Raw genomic sequence first — 9,486 nt, 5'->3', positions numbered from 1 at the left:
ACCCAGGGTTTCCTGCCACAATGGGAAAAAGACCTCGAGAGTCCTACTTCAACGTGTCTTGAAGCCCGAATCTGCTTCCATGGCTCTATAGAAATGACACGCACCCCCTCGCCACGCACATGGAGACCTGACTTCCCTGGCGCCATAAGAGAGGCTCCCTGAGCTCCCTGTCGTACCTCGTGAGAAACCCCACACTGACGCCGCAGCTTGAGAAAACTCACCATACGCCCCTGTCATCGCGAGACGAGGGCCTTCTTTTCCTTCATGGCCTGGAGAGGAATCCCGAATCCTCTTTCCAAACTCCACAGGAGGCTTGACTCCCTTTAGGCCACTTAGTGGGCTCCAAGAGATACCCGTCGCGACTCGAGAGGAGAATTGAGTCCTTTGCTTCCCCTCGAGACAAGGCCTGACTCACCAGGTGGGTCTGGAATGCAACCCCGAGATCCCTGTCTCCCCTGGAGAGGAAAATTAGGTCCTGGAAACAAGCCTAGATGAGGTCTCTTTTGCCCTTCTGTAACTCGAGAGCAATCCCCCGCTCTCCCTGACAACTCGAATGGAAGATTGGACTTCCCTGGGCCAACACAAGAGGAAGCCTGAATTCCCCTTCGTAACTCGAGAATCCCGCCGCAACTCGAGAAAAAGCACTTGGTTCCCTCGTCATCACAAGATGAGGCCCTTGCCCGCTACAGCTTCTCAAGAAAAGTCCCACGTTCCGTCTTGAAGTGCAAAACGATACTTGACACCCTTGATGTGACCCCAAAAGTTCCCCGAAATATCGGTCTCACTCGAGGTGAACACCGAGGTTCCCGGCACCAGTTTATCTGAGCCCCTTCTCCCCTCCTGTTCGTGATAGGAGGGTCACTTCCCCTGCTTTGTTTGTAAGGGGTTCCCGACCTTCACGGGGCACTTCAGGATGAGGCCAGTCTCACGAGGAAATTCGAGACGTAGCTCGCGGGTGGTACCACATGCCAAAAGACTATGATTTCCCGGTACGCTCTTGATAAGAACCCGATGCCTGGACACCTCTTCGAAGGCAACCCTGTGGATGAAGGCACAACACAAAGGGGCACTGACACCCTCGTGCATCGTCCGGAAAAACCCGCAGGTTCCACATACAGCTCAACAAGTGGCTTGTCACCCCTGAAGAACTCGAGAGGCAAGTGGGGTTTCATTCCTCTACACAAGACGAGGCCTGACTCTCCTGTCCCAACTCTGCAGGGACTTTGCGATCCGAATCAGACCAGCGCCAGTGAAGTCACGACAGGAACGCTGAGGTTCCTGCCTCCACTCGAGATTAGGACCTCTTCCATTGCACGAAACCCAGTGGAGTCCCGAGAGACGCGTCCCAGCTCCACAGTATCCCTGACTTCTCAGAGGCACCCTGAGAAGCTCCCTGAGGTCACCAGCACAATTCGAGTGAACCCAGGGTTTACTGCCGCCACCATAGAAAGAACTCAAGAGTCCTTCTTCAACGCATTTTGAGGCCTGATTCCCCTACCATGACTCGAGGGCAATGACACGCTGCCTCTGCTACACTCATGAAGCCCTGACTTCCCTGGCGCCACACGAGAGGCTCCCTGAGCTCCCCGTCATACCTCGTGAGAAACCAAACACTGGCGCCACAGATAGAGAAAACCCACGAGACGCCCCCATTTTCGCGACATGACGGCCTTCTTTTCTAGCATGGCCTGGAGAGCAATCCCGAGTCCTCTCTCCAAACTCCACAGTAGGCTTGACTCCCTTTTGGTCACTCAGTGGACTCCAAGACATACCCGTCGCGACTCGAGAGGAGAGCGGAGTCTTTTCCTTCCGCTCGAGGCGAGGCCTGACTCCTCGGGTGTGTCTGATATGTGAACCGGAGATCCCTGTCGCCCCTGGAGAGAAACATTAGGTCCTGGACACAAGCCTAGATGAGGTCTCTTTTTTCCTGCAGTGACTCGAGAGCAATCCCCAACTCTCCCTCGCAACTCGAATGGAAGACTGGACTTCCCTGGGCCAACAGAAGAGGAAGCCTGAATTTCTCATTGTAACTCAAGAATCCCGCCACAACTCGAGAAAAACCACGTCGTTCCCTCTTCATCGCAAGATGCGGCCATTGCCGCTACAGCATCTCAAAAGAAGTCTTACGTTCCATCTTGAAGTGCGATACGGTACTTGGCACCTTTGATGTGACCCCAAAAGTTCCCCAACACACTGGTCTCACTGGAGGGGAACACCGAGGTTCCCGGCATCACCTCATCTGTGCCCCTTCTCCCCTCCTGATCGAGACAGGAGGGTCGATTCCCCTGCTTTGTCTGCAAGGGGTTCCGACCTTCCCGGCGCACCTCAGGATGAGGCCGGTCTCACTAGGAAATTCGAGACGTAGCCTGGTGGGTGGTGCCACATGCGGAAAGACCCCGATTTCCCGGTCCGCTCTTAATAAGAACCCGATGCCAGGACACCTCTTCGAAAGCAAACCTGTGGATGAATGCACAACACGAAGGGGTACTGACATCCCCATGCGTAGTACGGAAAAACACGCAGATTCCAAACACAGATCAACAAGTGTCCTGTCATCCCTTGAAGAACTAGAGAGGCATGCGGAGTTCCGTTCCTCCACACAAGAGAAGGCCTGACTCTCCTTTCCCAACTCTGCAGGGACCATGCGATCGGAGTCAGAAATGTAGATGAAACCTGACGTTCCTGCATCAGCTCGAAATGAGGCCCTCTTCCATTGCGCCATACCCAGTGGAGTCCCGAGAGGCCCCTAAAACTCCACAGTATCCCTGATTCTCAGAGGCACCCTCAGAAGCTCTCTGCGGTCACTGGCACAAGTCGAGTGAACCCAGGGTTTCCTGCTGCATTCTGAGAAAGACCTTGAGAGTCCTTCTTTACCGCGTCTTGAGGCCCGATACCCTACCATGACTGGAGAGCAATGACGCATTCCCCTCGCCACGCCCATTGAAACCTAACTTCCCTGGCGCCACACGAGAGGCTCCCTGCGCTCCCCGTCCTACCTCATGAAAACCCCACACTGGCACCGCCGCTCGAGAAAACTCACGAGACGCCCCCATCATCGTAAGATGAGGGCCTTCTTTTCCTACATGACCTAGAGAGCAATCCCGAGTCCACTCTCCAAACTCCACTGGAGGCCTGACTCCCTTTAGGCCACTCAGTAGCCTCCAAGAGATACACGTCGCTACTCTAGAGGAGAGCAGAGTCCGTTGCTTCCCCTCGAGCCGAGGCCTGACTACTTGGGTGAGTCTGGAATGGGATCCCGAGATCCGTGTCGCCCCTGTAGAGGAAAACTCGGTCCTGGACACAAGCCTAAATGAGGTCTTTTTTGTCCTGCATTGACTCAAGTGCAATCCCCAGCTCTCCCTCGCAACTCGAATGGATGATTGGACTTCCCTGGGCCAACACAAGAGGAAGCCTGTATTCCCCATTGTAATTCGAGAATCCCGCGGCAACTGGAGAAAAACAACGTGGCTCCTCCGTCATCGAAATATGAGGCCCCTGTCAGCTATAGCGTCTCCAGGGAAGTCCCATGTTCCGTCTTGAAGTGTGAAACGGTACTTGGCACCCTTGATGCGACCCCCAAATTTCCCTGACACCCCGGTCTCACTCGAGGAGAACATGGAGGTTCCCAGCACCGCTTCAGCTGAGCCTCTTCTCCCCTCCTGATGGCGACAGGAGGGTCGATTCCCCTGCTTTGTCTGGAAGGGGTTCCCAGACTTCCCGGCGAACCTCAGGATGAGGCCAGTCTCACGAGGGAAGTCGAGACGTAGCCTCGTGGGTTGTGCCACATGCCGAAAGACCCCGATTTCCTGGTCCGCTATTGATAAGATCCCGATGCCCGGTCGCCTCTTCGAAGGTAACCCTGTGGATGAAGGCACAACACGAAGGGGCACTGACACTCCTGTGCATCGTCCCCCAAAACCACAGGTTCCACATACAACTCGACAGGTGGCCTGTCATCCCGTGAACAACTCGAGAGGCAAGTGGAGATCCATTACTCCACACAAGACGAGGTCTGACTCTCCTGTCCGAGCTCTGCAGGGACCCTGCTATCCGAGTCAGAAATGGAGAGGAACCCTGACGTTACTGCCTCAATCCGAGATTAGGTCCTCCTCAATTGCACCAGTCCCTGTGATGTCCCGAGAAGCCCCTCTCAACTCCACAGTATCCCTGACTTCTCAGAGGAACCCCGCTAAGCTCCCTGAGGTCATGGGCACAAGTCGAGGGAACCCAGGGTTTCCTGCCACACCCCGAGAAAGACCTCGAGAGTTCTTCTTCGAAGCGTCTTGAGGCTTGATTCCCCTACCATGACTCGAGAGCAATGAGGCGCTCCCCCACGCCACGTCCATGGAGACCTGACTTCCGTGGCACCACAGGAGTCTCCCTGAGCTCCCCGTCCTATCTCGTGAGAAACCCCAACCAGGCACTGCACCTTGAGAAAACCCACGAGACGCCCCCGTCATCGTGAGATGAGGGCCTTCTTTTCCTGCATGGCCTAGAGAGCAATCCCGAGTCCTCTCTCCAAACTCCACAGTAGGCTTAACTCCATTTAGGCCACGCTTGGGCTCCAAGGGATACCCGTCGTGACTCGAGAGGAGAGCGGAGTCCATTCATTCCCTTCGAGACGAGGCCTGACTCCCCGGGTGAGTCTGGAATGCAACCCCGAAATCCCTGTCGCCCCTGGAGAGAAAAACTCGGTCCTGGACACAAACCTAGATGAGCTCTATTTTGCCCTGCAGTGACTCGAGAGCAATCTCCAGCTCTCACTTGCAACTCGAATGGAAGATTGGACTTCCCTGGGCCAACACAAGAGGAAACCTGTATTCCCCATCGTAACTCAAGAATCCTGCCGCAACTCGAGAAAAAACACGTGGGTCCCGCGTCAGCGCTAGATGAGGACCTTGCCCACTACAGCATCTCAAGAGAAGTCCCAGGTTCCGTCTTGAAGTGCGAAACGGTACTTGGCACCCTTGATGCAACCAGAAAAGTTACCCGACTTTCACTCAAGGAGAGCACCGAGGTTCCCGGCACTACTTCATCTGAGCCCTTTCTCTCCTCCTGATCCCGAAAGTAGGGTCGATTCCCCTGCTTTGTTTGGAAAGGGTTCCTCAACTTTCCTGCGCGCCTCAGGATGAGGCCGGTCTCACGAGAAAATTCGAGACGTAGCCTAGTGGGTGGTGCAACATGCTGAAAGACCCCGATTTCCCGGTCCCCACTTGAGGAGAACATGATGCCCGGACACCTCTTCGAAGGCAACCCTGTGGATGAAGGCACAACAGGAAGGAGCACTGACGCCCCCGTGCATCTCCGAAAAACCCGCAGGTTCCACACACATCACGAAAAGTGGTGTTATCCTTGAACAACTTGAGATGTAAGCGGAGTTCCATTCCTCCGCAGAACACGAGACCTGACACTCCTGAGCAAACTCAACAGGGACCCTGCGATCTGAGTCACATCCGGCCTCCAGGAAGTCAGGAGCAGAACCCTGAGGTTCCTGCCTCAACTCGAGATGAGGCCCACTTCCATTGCACCAAACCCAGAGGAGTCCCGAGAGGCCTCTCCCAAATCCACAGTATCCCTGACTTTTCAGAGGCACCCTGAGACGCTCCCTGAGGTCACCGGCACAAGTCAAGGGAACCCAGGGTTTCCTGCCGCAACCCTAGAAAGACATCGAGAGTTCTTTTTCAACCCGTCATGAGGCCCGATTCCCCTACCCTGACTTGAGAGCAATGACGCGCTCCCCCTTGCCCCGCCCATGGAGACCTGACTTCCCTGTTGCCACACGAGAGGCTACCTGAACTCCCCGTCATACCTCGTGAGAAACCCCACACTGGCGCCACAGCTCGAGAAAACCCACGAGACGCCCCCGTCATCTCGAGATGTGGGCCTTCTTTTCCTGCATGGCCTGGAGAGCAATCCCGAGTCCTCTCTCCAAACTGAAGAGGAGGGTTGACTCCCTTTAGACCACTCAGTGGGCTCCAAGAGATACGCGTCCCAACTCGAGAGGAGAGCCGAGTCCTTTGCTTCCCCTCGAGACGAGGCCTAACTCCCCGGGTGAGTCTGTAATGCAAACCCGAGATCCCTGTCGCCCTTGGAGAGGATCATTGGGTCCTGAACACAAGGCTAGATGAGGTCGCTTTTGCCCTGCAGTAACTCGAGAGCACTCCCCAGCTTTCCCTCGCAACCCGAATGGAAGATTGGACCTCCCTGGGCCAACACAAGAGGAAGCCTGAATTCCCAGGAGTAATTCGAGAATTCCGCCTCAACTTGAGAAAAACCACGTGGTTCCCCCGTCATTGCAAGATGAGGCCCTTGCCCGCTCCAGCGTCTCAAGAGTAGTCCCACGTTCTGTCTTCAAGTGCGAAATGATATTTGGCACCCTTAATGCTACCCCAAAAGTTCCCCGACATACGGGTCGCACTAGAGGGGAACACCGAGGTTCCTGGCACCACTTCATCTGAGCCCCTTCTCCCCTCCTGATCGCGAAAGGAGGGTCAATTCCCCTGCTTTGTCTGCAAGGGGTTCCCGACCTTCTCCACGCACCTCAGATGAGGCTGTCTCACGAGGAAATTCGAGAAGTAGCCTCGATGGTGGTGCCACATGCCGAAAGACCGCGATTTCCCGATCCGCTCTTGATAAGAACGCGTTGCCCAGACACCTATTCGAAGATAGTGTGGATGAAGGCACAACACGAAGGGGCACTGACACCCCCGTGCATCGTCCGGAAAAGACCGCAGGTTACTCATACAGCTCAACAAGTGCCTGTCACCCAGTGAACAACTCGAGAGGCAAGCGGAGGTCCATTCCTGCACACAAGACGAGGCCTGACTCACCTCTCCCAACTATGCAGGGGGCTGCGATCGGAATCAGAAATGGAGAGGAACCCTGAGGTTCCTGCCTCCCCTCGAGATGAGGCCCCCTTCCATTTCACCAAACCCAGTGGAGTCCCGAGAGGTCTTTCCCAACTCCACAGTATCCCTGACTTCTCAGAGGCACCCGGAGAATCTCCCTGAGGTCACCGGCACAAGTCGAGGGAACCCAGGTATTCTTGCCAAGACCCGAGAGAGATCTTGAGAGTCCTTCAACGCGTCTAGAGGCCTGATTCCCCTACCATGACTCGAGAGCAATGACGCGCTCCCCCTCGCCACTCGCATGGAGACTTGACTTCCCTGGCGCCACACGAGAGGCTCCCTGAGCTCCCCGTCATACCTCGTGAGAAATCCCACACTGGCTCCCCAGGTCGAGAAAACCCACGAGACGCCTCCGTCATCGCGAGATGAAGGCCTTCTTTTCCTGCATGGCCTGGAGAGCAGTCTCGAGGCCTCTCTTCAAACTCCACAGGAGGCCTGACTCCCTTTAGGCCACTCTGTGGGCTCCAAGAGATACCCGTTGGGACTCGAGAGGAGAGCGGAATTCTTTGCTTCCCCTATATACCAGGCCTGACTCCTCAGGTGAGTCTGGAATGCAACCCCGAGATCCCTGTCGCCCCTGGAGAGGAACATTAGGTCCTAGACACAAGCATAGATGAGGTCTCATTTGCCCTGAAGTGACTCGAGAGCAATCCCCTGCTCTCCCTCGCACCTCGAATGGAAGAATGGACTTCCCTGGGACAACACAAGAGGAAACCTGAATTCCCCGTCGTAATTTGAAAATCCCGCTGCAACTCGAGGAAAACCACGTGGTTCCCCCGTCATCGCAAGATGAGGCCCTTGCCAGCTACAGCGTCTCAGTAGAAGCCCTACGTTCCATCTTGAAGTTTAAAACGATAATTGGCAACCTTGATGTTAGCACAAAAGTTCCCCGACACCCTGGTCTCACTCGAGGGGAACACCAAGGTTCGGCGCACCGCTTGTTCTGAGCCCCTTATCCCCTCCTGATCGCGACGGGAGGGTCGATTACCCTGCTTTGTCTGGAAGGGGTTCCGGACCTTCCCGGCGCACCTCAGGATGAGGCCGGTCTCACGAGGAAATTAGAGACGTAGCCTTGTGGTTGGTGCCACACGCCGAAAGACCCCGATTTCCCTGTCTGCTCTTGATAAGAACCCAATGCTAGGACACCTCTTCGAAGGCAATCCTGTGGACGAAGGCACAAAACGAAGGGGTCTGACACCCTCCTGCATCGTTGGAAAAGCCCGCAAGTTCCACATACACATCGACAAGTGGCCTGTCACCCCGTGAACAACTCGAGAGGCAAGAGGAGTTAAATTCCTCCACACAAGACGAGGCCTGACTCTCCTGTCCCAACTCTGCATGGACACTGAGATCCGATTCAGAAATGGAGAGGAACCATGAGGTTCCTGCCTCAACTCGAGATAAGGCCCTCTTCTACTGCACCAAACCCAGTGGAGTTCGGAGCGGCCCCTCCCAACTGCACAGTATCCCTGACTTCTCAGAGGCACCCTGAAAAGCTCCCTGAGGTCACGGGCATAAGTCGACGGAACCCAGGGTTTCCTGCCGTAACCTGAGAAAAACCTCGCGAGTCCTTCTTCACGCGTCTTGAGGCCCGATTCCCCTACCATGACTGGAGAAAAATGACGCGCTCCCCCTCGCCACGCGCATGAAGATCTGACTTCCCCGGCACCACATGAGAGGCTCCCTGAGCTCCCCATCGTACCTCGTGAGAAACCCCACACTGGAGCCGCAGCTCGAGAAAACCCACGAGACGCCCCTGTCATGGTGAAATGAGGGCCTTCTTTCCTGCATGACCTGAAGAGCAATCCCGAATCCTCTCTCCAAACTCCAAAGGAGGCTTGACTCCCTTTAGGTCACTCAGTGGGCTCCAAGAGATACCCGTCGATACTCAGGAGGAGAGCGGTGTCCTTTGCTTCCCCTCGAGATGAGGCCTGACTACGAGGGTGAGTCTGGAATGCAACCCTGGATCCCTGTTGCCCCTGGAGAGGAACCTTAGGTCCTGGACAAAAGCCTAGATGAGGTCTCTTTGGCCCTGCAGTGACTCAAGCGCAACCCCTAGCTTTCCCTTGCAACTCGAATGGAAGATTGGCCTTTCTGAGCCAACACAAGAGGAAGCCTGAATTTCCAGTTGTAATTTGAGAAACCCGCCGCAACTCGAGAAAAATCACGTGGTTCCCCGTATTGCAAGATGAGGCCCTTGCCCCCTACAGCGTCTCAAGAGAAGTCTCACATTCCATCTTGAAGTGCAAAACAGTACTTGGCACCCTTGATGCAACCCCAAAAGTTCCCCTATATACCGATCTCACTAGAGGGGACACTGAAGTTTCCGGCACCACTTCATCTGAGGCCTTTCTCCTCTCCTGATCGCGATAGGAGGGTCGATTCCACTGCTTTGTCTCGAAGGGATTCCCGACCTTCCCGGCACACCTCAGGATGAGGCCGGTCTCACGAGGAAATTCGAGAGGTAGCCTCGAGGGCCATACTACATGCCGAAAGACCCCGATTCCATGGTCCACTTTTGATCAAAACCAGACTCCTGGACACCTCTTCGAAGGCAAGCCTGTGGATGAAGGCACAA

The sequence above is a fragment of the Bubalus kerabau genome, unplaced genomic scaffold, assembly GCF_029407905.1.
Source record: "Bubalus kerabau isolate K-KA32 ecotype Philippines breed swamp buffalo unplaced genomic scaffold, PCC_UOA_SB_1v2 scaffold_36, whole genome shotgun sequence".
NCBI lineage: Eukaryota > Metazoa > Chordata > Mammalia > Artiodactyla > Bovidae > Bubalus > Bubalus kerabau.
The sequence above is the reverse complement of the archived record's forward strand: the minus strand, read 5'-3'. Positions refer to the sequence as shown.